Source organism: Hypanus sabinus, chromosome 30 (assembly GCF_030144855.1).
Source record: "Hypanus sabinus isolate sHypSab1 chromosome 30, sHypSab1.hap1, whole genome shotgun sequence".
In the NCBI taxonomy this organism is placed as follows: domain Eukaryota; kingdom Metazoa; phylum Chordata; class Chondrichthyes; order Myliobatiformes; family Dasyatidae; genus Hypanus; species Hypanus sabinus.
In genome coordinates this window covers 40,844,437-40,864,609 of record NC_082735.1, presented here as the reverse complement: position 1 = coordinate 40,864,609, position 20,173 = coordinate 40,844,437, and the positions used below count along the sequence as shown (strand labels likewise).

General features: G+C 42.2%; 1 protein-coding gene across 7 annotated transcripts in view; it reads left to right on the top strand.

The window, feature by feature from the left end:
• Positions 1–20,173, top strand: part of LOC132383606 (transcription factor HIVEP3) — a 764,495-nt gene that overhangs the window by 362,592 nt on the left and 381,730 nt on the right. Inside the window, exon 1 of one of the 7 annotated variants that reach the window (XM_059954803.1) lies at positions 15,906–16,771. The exons of the other annotated variants lie outside the window; for them this stretch is intronic. The gene's annotated coding sequence lies outside the window, so the exon portion shown is untranslated. Of the gene's footprint in view, positions 1–15,905; positions 16,772–20,173 lie in introns of those variants that run through there. 7 annotated transcript variants of the gene reach the window in all.

Sequence of the window (20,173 nt, the reverse complement as noted above, 5' to 3'; positions counted from 1 at the left end):
CATGATCTGCCATTCCCTCCTTATAACCTGACATGTTTTTGTAAATCTTCCTTCTCACACCGACAAGCAGAAACAGTTACAATCTCCACCTACCTTTCCTTTCTCCAAGCAAGTTCTGATTGTAGTGACGTGGAAAGAATGAGACAGTTTATTCCCTGTAAAGTTTACAACCAATAAAGTACTTTTGAAATACAGTCAGTGACAACTTCGAGAAATGAGAAAGGGACTCTTTAAAGAGATTACCAACATGCCAAGTTGTAAAAGTAAAGATCTTGCTTTTATTACATATTTGAATATGCTGCAATTCAAAATTCCCAAATGTTTATTCATTCCTCTGCTAGATCAGATCACTGTTTATTTTGTGCTCCTGCATTTTGAGCAACCTGTGCTCAACCTGGTGTGGTAAACTGCGTCCGGTGCTCCCGGTGATGTCTTTTATATATTGGTGAGACCTGACGCAGACTCGGAGACCGGGCGCAGACTGGGTGTGGTGAACTACATATACCTGTCAGGACACACCCCCTGCTGACTGCTCCTGTGGCTCCTCCCACAGACCCCTGTATAAAGGCGATCAAGGCCCTGAGCCCGGCCTCTCAGTCTCCAGGATGTAGTATGGTGGTCACTCACTGCTTGTTCCTTCTTCCAGTCAATAAGATCCGATATCTCGCCTTCACGTCTCAGAGTGAGTTATTGATGGTGCATCACTGGGAGACCATTTCACTGAACACCTACGCTCTGTCCGCCAGAGAAAGCAGGATCTCCCAGTGGCCACACATTTTAATTCCACGTCCCATTCCCATTCTGATATGTCTATCCATGGTCTCCTCTACTGTCAAGATGAAGCCACAGTCAGGTTGGAGGAGCCTTATATACCGGCCGGGTAGCCTCCAACCTGATGGCATGAACATTGACTTTCCTAACTTCTGCTAATGCCCCTCCCCTTCTTACCCCATCCCTGATATATTTAGTGTTTTTTTTCTCTCTCTGCCCATCACTCTGCCTGTTCTCCATCTCCCTCTGGTGCTCCCCTCCCCCTTTCTTTCTCCCTAGGTCTCCCATCCCATGATCCTTTCCCTTCTCTAGCTCTGTATCCCTTTTGCCAATCACCTTTCCAGCTCTTAGCTTCACCCCACCCCCTCCGGTCTCCTCCTATCATTTTGCATTTTCCCCTCCCCCTCCTACTTTCAAATCTCTTACTATCTTTCCTTTCAGTTAGTCCTGACGAAGGATCTTGGCCTGAAACATCGGCAGTGCTTCTCCCTATAGATGCTGCCTGGCCTGCTGTGTTTCACCAGCATTTTTTGTGTGTGTTGCCACCATTGATGGCTATGCCTTAAGTTTGGCCCTGGAATATCTCCCCACTTCCTTACCTCATCTTCTTCCTTCAAAATGCTTCTTGAAAATAAAATCTATGCATACCAGTGTTTTTCTAAATGAACTTGGAGAAGCATGTAGCATAATGTTAACACAAGATTATTACAGCACCAGAGATACGTGTTCATTTCTTGCTGCTGTCTAAATGGAGTTGGTACGTTCTTTTCACGACCACAGTGGTTCCTGCAGGTTCTCCAGTTTCATCCCACAATCCAGAGATGTACAGGCTGGTAGGGTAATTGTGCAGCATGGGTTTGTTACTGTGCTGTACATCTAAATAAAAAACAATTATACTAAATAAATAAGCTTGGCATACAGTCTAGAGAGGAAGGTGCTGGCATTCCCAAGAGCCTGCTGTCTTTGTTGTCTCTCAGATTGGAGGTGGTCATTGACTTTCCTGTCAGAGGATACACCATGGCAGCAGCGTCACCCAGGGTGTGTTGGTTCCATGGAGAGTCCTCTCACTAATCAAGAGCAACAGAGAGCTTGGCCCCTGACTACCCCCTCACTGCCCATTCTAATGATTGACTGCATGCAGACATGGTCCACCTCACTCGCTGAGCTGCTGGAAAGTAGAATTGAACATTGTCTGGTCAGCCAGCTGCTTGAGGTTTGCCCGTAGAAAATCTCATTGTTTCCTCACCTGCTTTCTTTTCAAGCTTATTTTATATCCCTGAAAACCCTCGCTTTGAATTATTTTTCATTTCACTGGTATTATATTCACCTTCTCCATTGCGGAAGAACTTGTTTAACAAGGCCTCCGCATTTCTTTATTAGTAATTATCACCTCGCCAGGAAGAGTCTCTAAAGATTCCACACTCCCCTCCACCACTCTGTTACCTAATATATTTATAAAATCATTTATTGGTGGGTTTGAAGACATTTGCAAGTTCTACATTATTTTCTTTCTTTTTACCCCTGAGACCAATTTCATTCCCTGTCTCATTTAGTTTCATTTTTTTGTATATGGCTTTTGTCTTAGTTTCAACCATATTCTATCACCTTTGGCTATTTAATTACATGTATCAGGGATATGTTTTTAATCAGAACACTGATTTCTTCTCAAATCTACACTCAGTAGCTACTTTATTAGGCATCTCCTGTATCTAATACAATGGCCACTATGTATACATTCATGGTCTTCTGCTACTGTAGCAAGTTTTGACATGTTGTGCACTCAGAGATGCTTTTTTGCACACCATTGTTGTATTACATGGTTAAGTTACTGTCATCTTCATATCAGCTTGAACCAGTTTGGCAATTCTCCTGCACCTCCCTCATTGACAAAGCATTTTCACATACAGAACTAGATATATTTTTTTGTTTCTGCACCCTTCTCTATAGATTCTAGAGACTGTTGTGCATGAAAATCCCAGGAGGTAAGTTGTTTCTGAGATACTCAAACCACCCTGTCTGGCACCAACAATTATTCCACTTAGATCACATTTATTTCCCAGACCGATGTTTGGTCTGAACAACAACTGAACTTCTTGTTCTTATGTATTGAGTTGCTGCCATATGATTGATTAGATACTTGCATTAACAAGCAGGTGTGCAGGAGTGCTAATAAGGTGGCCACTGAGTGGCCATTGTGGTTGATTTGCTTCCCTGCCTGTTAAATGTCCCTTAACATGTTTGATTCCCTCTTCTTCATCTCAAATCTAGAAAACAAAACCAAATATTAAGGTCTCATCTTGGAAGGTAGGCCATTTCCCTTAGGCTGTTAGCTAATTGTAGTTAGCTTCTAATGACAAAATCCAGCAAGCCTTGTTCTCTCTTTGGCCTGGAGACATATTAAGCTAAAAGCATGTAGCACAGAGTTAGTGATGCACTGGACTCCACAACACACAATGGTCTAGAAAGCATTTGGAGCTGGAGTGGTGTGGAGAAAAAAAGACTGATAGTCTGCGGTCTGATCAGGTGCCATGGGGAATGGGAATGTTTGACCATGGAGACACACTCAATAAATTGGCTGGGAGAGGGTGAAGTAGGAAAAATCAAAGATCATTGGAGAATGATGCCTGGCTGTGTATTATTTTGGCTTACTGGTACTAGGCATCACGTTGTGGGGTGGTTTCTAGATTTGAGAGGAAGAACCATAGAACCATAGAACACTACAGCACAGTACAGGCCCTTCAGCCCTCCATATTGTGCTGACCCATATAATCCCTAAAGAAAAGTACTAAACACACACTACCCCATAACCCTCCATTTTTCTTTCATCCATGTGCTGTCCAAGAGGCTCTTAAATACCCCTAATGTTTTAGCCTCCACCACCATCCCTGGCAAGTCATTCCAGGCACTCACAACCCTCTGTGTAAAAAACTTACCCCTGATCTCTCCCCTAAACTTTCCTCCCTTAATTTTGTACATATGCCCTCTGTGTTTGCTATTGGTGCCCTTGGGAAACAGGTACTGACTATCCACCCTATCTGTGCCTCTCACAATCTTGTAGACCTCTATCAAGTCCCTGCTCATTATTCTACGCTCCAAAGAGAAAAGTCCCAGCTCTGCTAATCTTGCTTCATATGACTTGTTCTCCAGTCCAGGGAACATCCTGGTAAATCTCTTCTGTACCCTCTCCATAGCTTCCACATTCTTCCTATAATGAGGTGACCAGAGCTGAACACAATACTCTAAGTGCGGTCTCACCAGAGGTTTGTAGAGTTGCGACATGATCTCTCTACTAGAAGAGAGAATCAAATGCATTAAGGGAATTTTGACACACGGAAGCAAATCAATCATAACAGCCTTCCAGTGGCTTCCATTGGTAAGACAGTACACAATGGTTAAAGCAGCTGATCCCTTAGGGGTGGGGTCGTGGTGCAGGTTACAACTCCAACTGGATGATAGGAATTCCAAATTGATTCTCTTAGTTGATTGACTTAGGCTACGTCCACACTAGACTGGATAATTTTGAAAACGCCAGTTCCGCGTGAAAACGATAGGCGTCCGCACCAAGCGCTTTTGAAAATACCTCCGTCTACATTAGAATGGGTATTTGGGCGAATCTCCTCCTACTGGGCATGCGCAGGACACACCTACAGAAAATGTTTGGTGTCGAAGCTTGCTGTGAAAGTACGCGTTTGTGCAGTTATGGACTAGAAAAACTGAAAAGGAAATTGCCAAATGACGGACAGCTGTTGGCTCTCGTGCAGGAGGACTTAAAGCTAAAAAAAATACTGGAGCATATGGAGGCAGCTGACAGGGAGTTCATGGACAGTATGACCCGGCTGACGACGAACATTGAAAAACTGACTAACTCTGTTGCATTAATAAAGCACCTTGTTAAATGTATAAAACATGTCTGTATCAGTGTTAACTTGTATTTCCATACAATGTTACATTAGACATTTACACATCTATTGTCAGAGAAGTACTTGCATAAATAGGTAAACCACCTTCATACAAGCAAGGACAGAAAACAGGACAAAGTGAGTAGACTTATTTATTCAGTAAGTTATGGGTCAAAGTATTTGGTGAGTACATTTCGAACTCTTCTGGCTTCAGTCTTGTTGCCATCTGTTCTGAAATTGTTGGGTTGTGTGAGGGTTCCATTCAAGAAAACAATGAAATGCTGTGCTGCCACCACTATCTGTTCCAGCACCTCATGACAACGTTTTTAGAAATCTCTGGTTACCCCGTTCGCACTGTCTGCCCAATCACCGTTTGAAATTTTCACACTCTGGAGGGCGTTTTAGAAAAGCTCCATTTTTGGGGGAGGAAAACTCTGTTTCACTGTGGACAGAGGGTCAAAATGAAAAGAAAAAGCTTTGGTTAGAGATTTATCCTGTCTAGTGTGGATGTAGCCTTAGTTAGGCTTATTTGTTTAGAGAAACAGCATGGAGAGGGTCGTTCAAGCCCAACAAGCCGCGTCACTCAGCAACCCATCTATCTAACACTAGCTTAATCACAGGACAATTTACAATGACTAATTAACCTACTAACTAGTAGGTCTTTGGAGAGTGGGAAGAAACTGGAACACCCAGAGGAAAACCACATGGTCATGAAGAGAATGTGCAAGCTCCTTACAGGCAGCACCAGAATTGAATTCCATGCTCTGACACCCCAAGCTGTCATTAGCATCGTGCTAAGCACTACATTACCATGGTGTCCTTATTCCACTGGTCTTTTCAAGCAATGCTGCAAATGAACCCTTTCCATCGAGTTATTCAGCTCCTTTTGACTCCCTATGAGGCAGTCTGTTTATTGAGGAAATTGGTATGCTCTTCCTTTCTCCAGTTACTTATAATCTATCTTAAATCTTCATCCTGTGGTTGCTGACTCTTGTACCAGTATCTTCCATTTGCTTTATCAATACTCCTTCAACTGAGTTCAACCTCTGTTGGAAAGGCAGCGAGGTCTCCTGCCTCAGTTGTTCCACACAATAGAACAGAGGTTATTTTAAAACTTATTTTTGTTTTCCAGGGATCTGTCCTGGGACCCCTGCTATTTGTGATTTTTATAAATGACCTTGATGTAGAGGTGGAAGGATGGGTGAGTAAGTTTGCGGATGACACAAAGATTGGAGGAGTTGTGGATGGAGCTATAGGTGGTCGAAGGTTACAAGAGGACATAGACAGGCTGCAGAGTTGGGCAGAAAAATGGCAGATGGAGTTCAATCCGGACAAGTGTGAGGTGATGCATTTTGGAAGGACAAACCAGAAGACTGAGTACAGGATTAATGGTCAGTTACTTAAGAGTGTGGATGAACAAAGGGACATAGGGGTTCAAATCCATACATCCCTCAAGGTCCCTTCACAGGTTGATAGGGTAGTTAAGAAGGCCTATGGGATGCTAGGCTTCATTAACAGAGGGATTGAGTTCAAGAGTAGAGAGATTATGTTGCAACTCTACAAATCTCTGCTGAGACCGCATTTAGAGTATTGTGTTCAATATTGGTCACCTCATTATCGGAAGGATGTGGAAGCTATGGAGAGGGTACAGAAGAGATTTACCAGGATGTTCCCTGGACTGGAGAACAAGTCATATGAAGCAAGATTAGCAGAGCTGGGACTTTTCTCTTTGGAGAGTAGAATAATGAGCAGGGACTTGATAGAGGTCTACAAGATTGTGAGAGGCATAGATAGGGTGGATAGTCAGTACCTGTTTCCCAGGGCACCAATAGCAAACACAGAGGGCATATGTACAAAATTAAGGAAGGGAAGTTTAGGGGAGAGATCAGGGGTAAGTTTTTTACACAGAGGGCCTGGAATGACTTGCCAGGGATGGTGGTGGTACATTAGGGGTATTTAAGAGCCTCTTGGTCAGGCACATGGATGAAAGAAAAATGGAGGGTTATAGGGTAGTGTGGGTTTAGTACTTTTTTTAAGGATTATATGGGTCAGCACAACATGGAGGGTTGAAGGGCCTGTACTGTGCTGTAGTGTTCTATGGTGCTAAGAGCTGAGGGTGGAAGCTCACAGCATGATCACAGGCTGGATGTATTGTCGTCAAATGCAGAGTCAAGTCCGCACTTGACTATGGCTTAATGATGTAACCTTCTAAAACAGCATAACAAGTATCCCCACCCATTCTGTGGCCTTGCTGAGTGACTTGGTTAATTAACAGCAAATTTCTAAGCTCTAGTCCATGTCTATTTGTGGCACAGCTGAAATTACTCATGTTGAACCTGACAGTAAAGAAGGTAAACATTTTTTTATTTTTTGTTTAGAGATGCAGCATGGTAACCATAAGGCATCCAAGCAGAATTAGACCACTTGGCCCATCGAATCTGCTCCACTATTCTATCACGACTGATTTATTATTCTTCTTAATCTCACTATCCTGCCTTCTCCCTGAAACTTTTGACATCTGTTATATTTTATAACTCCACAACATAAAAACTAATTGAAAGAAAAAAACATGAGCCAAGGAGAACAAGTCTTAGTTTTGTTATTACTGTAACATAGAAAACCTACAGCACAATACAGGCCCTTCAGCCCACAAAGTTGTGCCAAACATGTCCTTAACTGAGAAATTACCCAGGGTTACCCATAGCCCTCTATTTTTCTAAGCTCCATGTACTTATCCAGGTGTCTCTTAAAATACCCTAACGTATCTGCCTCCACCGCCGTCGCTGTTAGCCCACTCCACGCACTCACCACTCTCAAGTGTAAGTGAGCCAACTACCTATGATGTGGTGGTGTGATAAACTTTTCCATTCACATAACTTTACGTATAACCTGTAATGAATTAGTTAAGTAAAAAAAGAATATAGAGTATACTAGTATACTATATAATATACTAAGATTCACTTGGCGGAGAATCTCACCTGGTCCCTCAACACCAGCTCCATAGCAAAGAAAGCCCAGCAGTGTCTCTACTTTCAGAGAAGGCTGAGGAAAGTCTATCTCCCACCCCTCCATCCTCATCACATTCTACAGGGGTTGTATTGAGAGCATCCTGAGCAGCTGCGTCACTGCCTGGTTCGGAAATTGCACCATCTCAGATCGCAAGACCCTGCAGCGGATAGTGAGGTCAGCTGAGAAGATCATTGGGGTCTCTCTTCCTGCCATTACGGGCATTTACACTACACGCTGCATCCACAAAGCAAACAGCATTATGAAGGACTCCATGCACCCCCCATACAAACTCTTCTCCCTCCTGCTATCTGGGAAAAGGCACCGAAGCATTCGGGCTCTCACAACCAGACTATGTAACAGTTTCTTCTGCCAAGCCATCAGATTCCTCAATACCCAGAGCCTGGACTGACACCTTATTGCCCTATTGGCTTGTTTATTATTTATTGTAATGCCTGCACTGTTTTGTGCACTTTATGCAGTCCTGGGTAGGTCTGTAGTCTAGTGTAGCTTTTTTCTGTGTTGTTTTTACGTAGTTCAGTGAGTTTTTGTACTGTGTCATGTAACACCGTGGTCCTGAATGAATGTTGTCTCATTTTTACTATGTACTGTGCCAGCAGTTATGGTCAAAGTGACAATAAAAGTGACTTGACTTGAATACAACTACTATACAGACATCCACAGCATAGTAAATTTTAAATTGTGCCATTCGGGCTTTAAGATTTAATTGCAATGAACATGTGTGAGATAGCATCTTTCCTGATCACTTCGCTTGGCAGGTGGAAATTTGAGGCTGTGAAACAATCTCAGGCTCTGTGGTGGTTGCAGGAGTTGTTTCTGAGACCGCAGGAAGTGGTTTTGACAGATCTGGACCCCTTTCTCTCGGACAAGTTGGCATCCCAAACAGTGCACGGCAAGCTTCACTAGACGATGTGGATCATAATGCGTGGGTACAGTGTCTGACGTCACCATTTCATTTATCTTTTTGGAAAGCTACCTCACACTGCTTTGTCCATTGCTATTTCTTCCCAATCTGTAGTAATGAGTTCAAGGGGTGGAGCACAGAAACCAGGTGCAGCACGAACCTGTTACAGTAATTGATTATTCCTAAAAAGGACCACAACTGTGACATGGCTTGGGGTATCCACCACGGCTTGAATTTTCTCAACACACCATGTAATTCTTGTGCGTCAACAGTGTGACCAGAGTAAGTGAAGCTTAGTTCAAAGAATTCACACTTGTTACATAGTGCTCTGATCCCATAATCTTCTAATTTTTTTAACACTGTCTTGAGATTTTGGAGATGTTTCTTATCATTCTTACTGGTAACATTGATGTCATCCCAGAATCTCAAATGGAGTTAACAGAACCTACAGGAGTGAGATATACTAGCTATTCGAGTGGTGTCGCAGCAACAACCTTACACTCAACATAAGTAAGACCAAGGAGCTGATTGTGGATGTCAAGAGGGGCAAGATGAGGGAACATGAACTAATCCTCATAGAGGGATCAGAAGCGGAGAGAGTGAGCAATTTCAAGTTCCTGGATGTCAAGATCTGAGAAAATCTAACTGGTCCCAACATATTAATGCAGCTATAAAGAAGGCAATTCAGTGGCTATATTTCATTAGGAGTTTTAGGATATTTGGTTTGTCACCTAAATCACTCAGAAATTTCTACAGATGTATCAAGGACAGCATTCTGACAGGTTGCATCACTGTCTGGTATTGGGGTGGGGGGCATGTATTGTACATGATCAAAAGAAACTACAGAAAATTGTAAAATTAGTCAGCTCATCTTGGGTACTATCTCTGTAGTATCAAAGACATCTTCATGGAGTGGTGCCTCAGAAAGGCGAAATCCATTATTTTGGACCCCATCACCCAGGGCATGCCCTCTTCTCATTGTTACTGTCGGGAAGAAGGTACACATTCAGTGGTTTAGAAACAGCTTCTTTCCCTCTGCCATCCAATTTCTAAACAAACATTGAACCTGTGAAAGTTATCTCACTTTTTACATAATATTTGTTCTTATACTTATTTAATTAAACTATTTAATTTACATACATACATATATTTACTGTAAATGACTTGTTTTTCTATATTATCATGTATTGTATTATACTGCTGCTGTAAAGTTAACAAATTTCATGACATATGTGGGTGATATTAAACCTGATTTTGATCCAGGTAACACTGAGTGCCTTGACAGTCTTAAGGCAGCTAGTCCATAGCTTTCTGTAAGAGTGTTCGTGCAGGTGCTTGTTCAAAATTAAGTCTATTATAGCAAAAAAGCCCATTTGTGAGTTTTTATAGTGAGAAACATTTTGACTCTTCTTCCATTCCCACCTGTAGGTACAGTGCCTAAAAAGTATTCTCCCTACTATAAAAAGTTCTCCCTACTCTAAAAAGTTTTCATGTTTTATTGTTTTACAAATTGAATTACAGTGGATTTAATTTGGCTCTTTTTGACACTGGTCAACAGAAAAGACTTTCATGTCAAAGTGAAAATGAATTTCTACAAATTTTTCTAAATTTATTATAATTATTAAACACAAAATAATTGATTGCATTATTATTCACCAACTCCAAATCAGTATTTAGTAGATGCACCTTTGGCAGCAATTACAGCTTTGAATCTGTGTAGATAAGTCTCTATCAGCTTTGCACATCTGGACATTCCAGTTATTCCCCATTCATCTTTACATAACTGCTCGAGCTCTGTCAGATTGCATGGGGATCACGAGTGAACAGTCTTTTACAAGTCCAGCCACAAATTCTCAATTAGATTGAGGTCTGGGCTCCAACTTAGTCATCCATGACATTACCTTTGTTGTTTTTAAGTCATTCCTGTGTAGCTTTGGCTTTATTGTCTTGCTGGAAAACAAATCTTTTCCCAAGTTGCAGTTCTGTTGCAGGCTGCATCAGCTTTTCCTCCAGGATTTCCCTGTATTCGATTGGGACAAGTATGCAGACACAGTAGCTCGTCATCATGCAAGGCCACTCAGAAGATTTAAAAAGTGAGGAGTTCCTTTCAGTGGGAGATTCAGTTGGGAGAGGTGTGCAGATGCAGTAGCTTGTCATTGCACAAGGTTGCTGAGAAGATTCCAGGTTAAAGAGGAGACACTGCCGAGTGCAGTGGTCGTTGGAGTAGCATTACTCAGAGTAATAGGGCTTTGGCTTATTGCAGCTTCAGTGAGGATGGGCCTAGATGAGGTAGGCAGGTACGTTACTTTCATATCTCTTAAATATCGTGGGTATGACTGCAAAGCCAGTTTTCTGCTCTCGGTGTCAGATATACCATATAACCATATAACAATTACAGCAGGGAAACAGGCCATCTCGGTCCTTCTAGTCTGTACCGAACGCTTACTCTCACCTAGTCCCACTGACCCGCACTCAGCCCATAACCCTCCATTCCTTTCCTGTCCATATACCTATCCAATTTTTTTTTAAATGACAAAATCGAACCTGCCTCTACCACTTCTACTGGAAGCTCGTTCCACACAGCTACAACTCTCTGAATAAAGAAGTTCTCCCTCGTGTTACCCCTAAACTTTTGCCCGTTAACTCTCAACTCATGTCCTCTTGTTTGAGTCTCCCCTACTCTCAATGGAAAAAGCCTATCCACGTCAACTCTATCTATCCCCCTCATAATTTTAAATACCTCTATCAAGTCCCCCCTCAACCTTCTACACTCCAAAGAATAAAGGCCTAACTTGTTCAACCTTTCTCTGTAACTTGGGTGCTGAAACCCAGGTAACATTCTAGTAAATCTCTTATGTACTCTCTCTATTTTGTTGACATCATTCCTATAATTCAGTTACCAGAACTGTACACAATACTCCAAATTTGGCCTCACCAATGCCTTGTACAATTTTAACATTACATCCCAACTCCTATGCTCAATGCTCTGATTTATAAAGGCCAGTGTACCAAAAGATTTCTTCACCACCCTATCTGCATGAGATTCTATCTTTAGGGAACTATGCACCATTATTCCTAGATCACTCTGTTCTATTGCATTCCTCAATGCCCTACCATTTACCATGTATGTCCTATTTGGATTAGTCCTACCAAAATGTAGAACCTCACACTTATCAGCATTAAACTCCATCTGCCATCTTTCAGCCCACCCTTCTAACTGGCCTAAATCTCTCTGCAAGCTATGAAAACCTACTTCATTATCCACAACACCACCTACCTTAGTATCATCTGCATACTTACTAATCCAATTTACCACCCCATCATCCAGATCATTAATGTATATGACAAACAACATTGGACCCAGTACAAATCCCTGAGGCGCACCACTAGTCACCGGCCTCCAACCTGACAAACAGTTATCCACCTCTACTCTCTGGCATCTCCCATCCAGCCACTGTTGAATCCGTTTTACTTCTTCAATATTAATACCTAACGATTGAACCTTCCTAACTAGCCTTCCATGCGGAACCTTGTCAAAGGCCTTACTGAAGTCCATATAGACAACATCCACTGCTTTACCCTCATCAACTTTCCAAATAACCTCTTCAAAAAGTTCAATACGATTTGTCAACTATGACGTTCTATGCACAAATCCATGTTGACTGTTCCTAATCAGACCCTGTCTATCCAGATAATTATATATACCATCTCTAAGAATACTTTCCATTAATTTACCCACCACTGACTTCAAACTGACAGGCCTATAATTGCTAAGTTTACTCTTAGAACCCTTTTTGAACAATGGAATCACATGAGCAATATGCCAATCCTCCGGCACCATCCCCGTTTCTAATGATATTTGAAATATTTCTGTCAGAGCCCCTGCTATTTCTGCACTAACTTCCCTCAAGGTCCTAGGGAATATTTTGTCAGGACACAGAGATTTATCCACTTTTATACTCTTTAAAAGCACCAGTACATCCTCTTCTTTAATCATCATAGTTTCTATAACTACCCTATTTGTTTCCCTTACCTTATACAATTCAATATCCTTCTCCTTAGTGAGTACCGAAGAAAACAAATTGTTCAAAATCTCCCCCATCTCTTTTGGCTCCACACATAGTTGTCCACTCTGATTCTCTAAGGGACCAATTTTATCCCTCACTATCTTCCCTGATGGCCACGTCTGCGCCAGGTGCATTAAGCTGCAGTTCCTTAGAGACCGAGTTAGGGAACTGGAGCTGCAGCTCAATGACCTTTGGCTTGTTAGGGAGAGTGAGGAGATGATCGATAGGAGCTAGAGGCAGGTAGTCACACTAGGTCCACAGGAGACAAACAAGTGGGTGACTGTCAGGAAAGGGAAGGGAGATCATCAGGTAGTGGAGAGCACCTCTGTGGCCATCCTCCTTAACTCCTCCATTTTGAGTACTTGTTGGGGGGGAGACCTAACTGTGGAAGCAAAAATGGCCATGCCTCTGGCAAGGAGTCTGGCCCTGTGGAAGAGGATGGTGGCAGTAATAGGGAATTCTGTAGTTAGAGGGAAAGATTCTGTGGGTGTGGAAAGAAACATGGATGGGAGTTTGCCTCGCAGGTGCCAAAGTTCGTGATGTTTCTGAATGCATCCACAATGTCCTGAAATAGGAGGGTGAGAAGTCAGAGACTGTGGTACATATTAGTACCAACGGCATATGTAGGAAAAGGGAGGAAGTCCTGAAAGCAGAATACATGGAGTTAGGATGGAAGCTCAGAAGCAGGACCTCAAAGGTAGTAATCTCAGGATTGCTGCCAGTGCCACGCGACAGTGAGCAGAGGAATAGAATGATGTGGTGGCTGAAAGATTGGAGCAAAGGGCGGGGATTCAGATTTCTGGATCACTGGGACCTCTTCTGGGGTAGGCGTGGCCTGTACAAAAAGGACGGGTTGCACTTGAATCCGAGGGAGACCAACATTCTGGCTGGGAGGCTTGCTAATGTTTTTGGTGAGGGTTTAATCTAGATTTGTAGGGAGGTGGGAACCGAAATGAAGAGGCAGAGGATGGGGAGGTTGGAGCACAAGTAGAATCAGCTTGTAGGGAGTTTGTGAGGAAGGATAGGTAGATGATAGAGCAAATATACACTAAACCTGATGGTTTGAAATGTGTCTATTTTAATGCAAGGAGTATCATAAACAAGGTGGATGAACTTAGAGCATGGATCAACACATTGAACTATGATATGGTGGCCATTACAGAGACTTGGATATCTCAGGGGCAGGAACAGCTGCTGAGTGTTCCAGGCATCACATGTTTCAAAAAGGACAGGGAGGGAGGCAAAAGAGGTGGGGCATGGCATTGCTAATCAGGGATAGTGTCACAACTGCAGAAGAGGAGGCAGGCATGGATGGAATATCTACTGACTCAGTATGGGTAGAGGTCAGAAACAGGAAGGGGGCAATAATGTTTCTGGGTGTTTTTATAGATCCTACAATACTAACAGGGACATTGAGGAGCAGATAGGGAGGCAGATCCTGGAAGGGTGCAATAATAGGTTGTTCTGATGGGTGATTTTAACTTTCCTAGCATTGACTGGCATCTCTTTAGAGCAAGGGGTTTGGATGGGGTGGAGTTTGTTAGGTGTGTTCAGGAAGGTTTCCTGATGCAATATTTAGATAAACTAACTAGAGGAGAGGCTGTACTTGATCTAGTATTGGGAAATGAACCTGGTCAGTGGTCAGAACTCTTGGTAAAAGAGCATTTTGGAGGCAATGATCACAGCTCTATCTCCTTTACCATAGTCCTGGAGAAGGATAGGAGCAGACAATTTGGGAAAACATTTCATTGGGATAAGGGGAAATATGATGCTATTAGGCAAGAACTTGGGAGCATTAATTGGGAGCAGATGTTCTCAAGGAAATGTGTGGCAGAAATGTGGCAAATGTTTAGGGAATATTTGCATGGAGTTCTGCGTAGGTATGTTCTATTGAGGCAGGGAAAGGATGGTAGGGTAAAAGAAACATGATGCACAAATGAAATGGAAAATCTAGTTGAGAAGAAAAGAAAAGCTTATGAAAGGTTCTGATAGAGATCTAGAAAATTTCAAGGTTGCCAGGAAGGAGCTTAAGAATGAAATTAGGAAAACTAGAAGGAGTTATGAAAAGCCCTTGGCACACAGGATTAAGGAAAACTCCAAGGCATTCTACAAGAATATGAAGAGCAAGAGAATGAGCCGCGTGAGAATAGGACCAATCATCAGGTGCAATAGTGGAAATGTGTGCATGGAGTCGGGGAGGTAGCAGAGGTACTTAATGAGTACTTTGCTTCATTATGTGGAAATGACTTACAGTGGACTGAAGTGTTTGATCATATAGACATTTAGAAAAAGGATGTGCTGGAACTTTCGAAAAGCATCAAGTTAGATAAGTCAAAAAAATAAAAAACACAAAATGCTGGCAGGACTCAGCAGGCCAGACAGCATCTATGGGAGGAGGTAATAACGACATTTCGGGCCGAAACCCTGATGAAGGTTTCTCCTGATGAAGGGTTTTGGCCCTAAACATCATTATTACCTCCTTCCATAGATGCTGTCCGGCCTGCTGAGTTCTGCCAGCATTTTGTGTTTTTTATTTATTTCCAGCATCTGCAGATTCACTCATGTTGTCTTAAGTTAGATAAGTCGCTGGGTCTGGACAAAATATATCTCAGGCTACTGTGGGAAGTGAGAGAGGAGATTGCTGAGACTCTGGCGATGATCATTGCAATATCAATAGGGAAGGGAGAAGTACCAGAGGATTGGAGGGTTGCAAATGTTGTTTCCGTTTTTCAGGAAAGGGAGTAGAGATAACCCAGGAAATTACAGACCAGTGAGTCTTACTTCAGTGGTGGACAAGTTGTTGGAGAAGATCCTGAGAGGCAGGATTTGTGAGTATTTGGAGAGACATAATCTGATTAGGGAGAGTCAGCATGGCTTTGTCAAGGGCAGGTCATGCCTTATAAGCCTGATTGAATTCTTCGAGGATGTAACAAAACACATTGATGAAGGTAGGTCAGTGGATGTAGTGTATTTGGATTACAGTAAGGCATTTGATAAGCTTCCTCATGGAAGGCTCATTCAGAAAGTAAGGGGACATGAGATCCAAGGAGACCTTGCTTTGTGAATCCAAAATTGGCTTGCTCACAGAAGGCAAAGGGTGGTTGTAGATGGTTTGTATTCTGCAGGGAGGTTAGTGACCAGTGGTGTTCCACAGGGATCTGTTCTGGGACCCCTCCTCTTTGTGATTTTTATAAATGACCTGGATGAAGAAGTAGAAGGGTGTGTTAGTAAGTTTGCTGATGACAAAAGTCAGGGGCATTGTGGATAGTCTGGAGGGCTGTCAGAGATTACAGCGGGACATCAATAGGATGTAGGACTGGGCTGTAAGGTTGCAGATGGATTTCAAGCAGATAAGTGTGAAGTGGTTCATTTTGTTTGGTCAAAAGTAAAGACAAAATATGGTATTAATGGTAAGACTCTTGGCAGTGTGAAAGATCTATGAGATCTTGGGGTCCATGTCCATTGGACACTCAAAGCTACTGCACAAATTGACAGTGTTGTTAAGAAGGTGTATGGTGTTGGCATTTATCAACCATGGGATTGAGTTCAAGAGCCTGTAGTAATGTTACAGCTATATAAGACCTTGGTCAGACCCTACTTCGATTACTGTGTTCAGTTCTGGTCACCTCACTACAGGAAGGATGTGGATACTATAGAGAAAGTGCAGAGGAGATTTACAAGAATGTTGCCTGAATTGGAGAGCATGCCTTTGGAGAATAGATTGAATGAAGTAGGCCTTCTCTCCCTGGAATGACGGAGGATAGGAGGTGACCTGATAGAGGTGTATAAAATGATGAGAAGCCTTGATAATGTGACAGCTGGAAGCTTTGCAGAGGGTGGTTAGGGGAGCAGAGAAGGTTATTGGGGTCTCCCTACCTTCTGTCCAAGACCTCTTTCAGAGTCAATGGCTCCAGAAGACACGGTACATCATTAAAGACCCCTCACACCCTCTCCATGAACTGTTTGTTCTTCTGCCATCAGGTAAACGTTACAGGAGCATCAAAACTAAAACCACAAGGCTACTAAACAGCTTCCTCCCACAGGCAGTCAGACTGCTAAATAGCTGCTCTACCAGACTCGGTTTTAACTTGCACTGGACACTTGTAAGTTGTTTTTAACTGACATGTGGCTGTTGTGTTTTACTATTTATTGTTATGTTTATTATTTAGTGTTGCATTTGTTATGTTATGATTGCACTGCTCCTGGGAAACACTGTCTCATTCTGCCCTGCAGAGCTGATGTACGGTTAGAATGACAATAAAGTTTTTGAATCTTGAATCTTTTTCCCAGGACTGAAATGCTAACAAGAGAGGCCATAGTTTTAAGGTGCTTGGAAGTAAGTACAGAGGGAACGTCAGGAGTAATATTTTCACACAGAGAGTGCTGGGTGCATGGAATGCACTGCTGATGATGTGTCCGGAAGCATCAGTAGATGTATGCACACAGCAGGGTGCATGACTATGCATTTTCCAACATTGTATTTCAATTGCCACTTTCTTGCTTATTCTTCTAAGTCCTTTTGCAGCCTACCTGTTTCCTCAACACTACCTACCCATCTACCAACCTTCATATCATCTGCAAACTTGGCAACAAAGCTATCTTTTCCATCATCTAAATCGTTGATATACAGCATAAAAAGAAGCGGTCCTAACACTGATCCCTATGGAACACCACTAGTCTCTGGCAGCCAACTAGGAAAGGATCCTTTTATTCCTACTCGCAGCCTCCTACCAATCAGCCATTACTGATATACCCATAATTAATTATTTAAACAAAGAATGTTTAATCAACAATATATTTCCAATATTACTCAAATATTACTGAAATATTAAATATACACCATCATTACTAATCAAGAGCCTATTAATCTCCAGTAAAAAACAGGACCTTCCAGAACAACAAGCCCATGCTGCCCAATTACATCCATGTGACCAATTAACTTACGAACCTGCACATCTTTGGAAAGTGAGAGAAAACCATTGCACACAGAGGAAACCCACACAGTCATGGGGAGGAAGTACAAGCTCTTTCCACACAGCGGTAGATTTGAACCCGAGACATTGGTGCTGTAATAGCATTATTCAAACCACTATGTTACTATGCTAACCAAATTTTTGTTGAATTGGATACCGGGTTCCAGAGGTAAAAGGGCAGTATCAAAAATTATGTTCTTCCAAGTTCAGTTGTTAAGGGTGGCTGGTAACTATGATGCATGGAAGGGAGGATACTGGTGAGTTAGTGCAAATACTACATGATGTACAACTTTATGGAAAGATCAGAAATATTTTATTAACGAGTGATTACAGTGAGAACAGTTTGAAGAGATATATAAAGGCAAATTTATTCCATAGTGTCCTGTGCTGTTCTTTGGGAAAGTGAATAGTTTGTTTATTTACACTTTTTTTGGAAAATATTCCAATAATTTTCCTGTATGTTCAGATGCATCTGCCTTTTCCAGATTGGCCATACAGTGAACTGTCACACTATATGGACAACTGACTGATATCAGACGTTTCTCTTTTGTATGTCACTTGTAATTCTTTAACCCTAATCCTACTACATCACACCTTTGCTAGCTCTTAAACATTAGATCCTAGTGCAGGAGAGCCTCAAGTCTGAAAGTCTCATCCCAGGGAACTCAATAATGCTCTGCTATAACCTTCCTCTCACCACATAGCCCTCCAAGGTCTTTGTACTCCTTTCAGTCTGACTCCCTGTATTTTTCCCATTTAGCACCTTTAGCTGTCACATCTTCACTGATTAACATCCCAGATTCTAAAATTTACCCCACAACTATGCTTCTCTTTCTCTCTCCAATCTCTCTCCCCTCCCTCCATCTCTCCCCATCCTTTCCTGTCTTCCTCTCTCTCCCGCTCACCCCTTCCTTCTCTCCTCCCTCTCCCCTCCCCCTCCTTTTCCTTCTCTCTCACTCTCCCTTCCCCTCACTTTCTCTCTCTCTCTCCCTCTCCCTCTCATTCTCTCCTTCCTTCCCTCCCTCTCTCCTTCCTTCCTTCCTTCCTTCCTTCCTTCCTTCCCTCTCTCTCTTTGAATGTGTCCAAGTTTGACCTATGTTTATACCATGCTAAGTAACTCAAAGTCAAATTTTGTCTGATAATGTTTTTTGTGAATCACCTCAGGATATTGAAGGTGCAGTATACGAATGGAGCTTATTATTTTGAAATATACAGCTTTTCATTAAGCTTTTTTCACGTGTGGGCCAGCAAGCAGGCCACAACATAATGCTGAGCTTTCTTTTCTCTTATCTCCATCTGATGAGTCTAGCAAAACCATGAGTTGCGACTACATCATAAAGACAATTCAACAATTACCTGTCACCACTTAGTGGTTGGGTGTATAGGAAATCCACGTACAGGGGGTTTAAATTAGTCACAGTCTCATGTTAACTGAGAGAAAACCCAACAGTTGACACAAAAAGTACCCAACCCTTCCTGCATATGACTTGAACCTTAGATTGGTTGAATTCTTTGAGTTAGTTCAGGAATACGTATAGTTGTACAAAAATAGGCCTTCCTTTCTCATTTAAAACCCATTCAGTTGATTGGAAGGCCTGCCTCGATAAGATCAATTTCAGTGGAAGTCAAAACAACATCTCAACAGGATCAAGCATTTGTGATTGCAAAATAGTCCCTGTTCATTGTCCTTTCTGCACATGTACAGGATGTGAGTGTTTGTCATGGGGACATGACCTTTAAAGACCCATCTTTGCATAGTAAGCTCTTTCATCATGTGTCCTTGCATTACATGAAACGTTTTGAGCTACACAACAGTCTACTGCTGCATATAATAAAAGAGGTAGACACATAGGAGCAGAATTAGACCAAATCTGCTCTGCTGAACCATCATAGTTGATTTGTTCTCCCACTTAATCCTATTCTCCTGCTTCCTCCTCTTAACCTTTGATGCCCTTACTAATTAAAAACCTATCAAACTCTGCTTGGCCTTGGCCTCCATAATTGTCCGTGGCAATGAATTTCACAGATTCATCACCTTCTGGCAAAAGATATTCTTCCCCATCTCTGTTCTAAAGTGATGTCCTTATATCCAAAATCAGTAATAAATGTTTTTAAGGAGTAAATTTAGGTAAAGTAGTTTTGTGAGAGACTTAGAAAAGGTACTTGCTTTATTCATCTTTAATCAAGGTTGTGGTCTAGAGTTCCATATTGGGCATTGGAGGGTTGGAAGTTCATGAAGGAGGGCAGGGAAGGGATAATGTATGGTCTTTGCAGATCCAGATTGGAAGTGAAGTGGTTCTGTGCAAGTCGCAAGCTATGTTAGCTGTGGTGTTAGGGTAGAGGAACTGTGGGTGGCTGAGACCAGTAGAGAAACACATTAGAGACTTGATGATTGAAATTGGATGGCGAATGAGTTTAATATCAGTTGGTCCAATTTGAGATCTTTGTTGGAAGGGTATGGAGATTGCAGATTGCTAGATTGAGGTGTTTGGATGCATTAGGGTTGGTCACTTGTTTATATGGTCAGGGGTG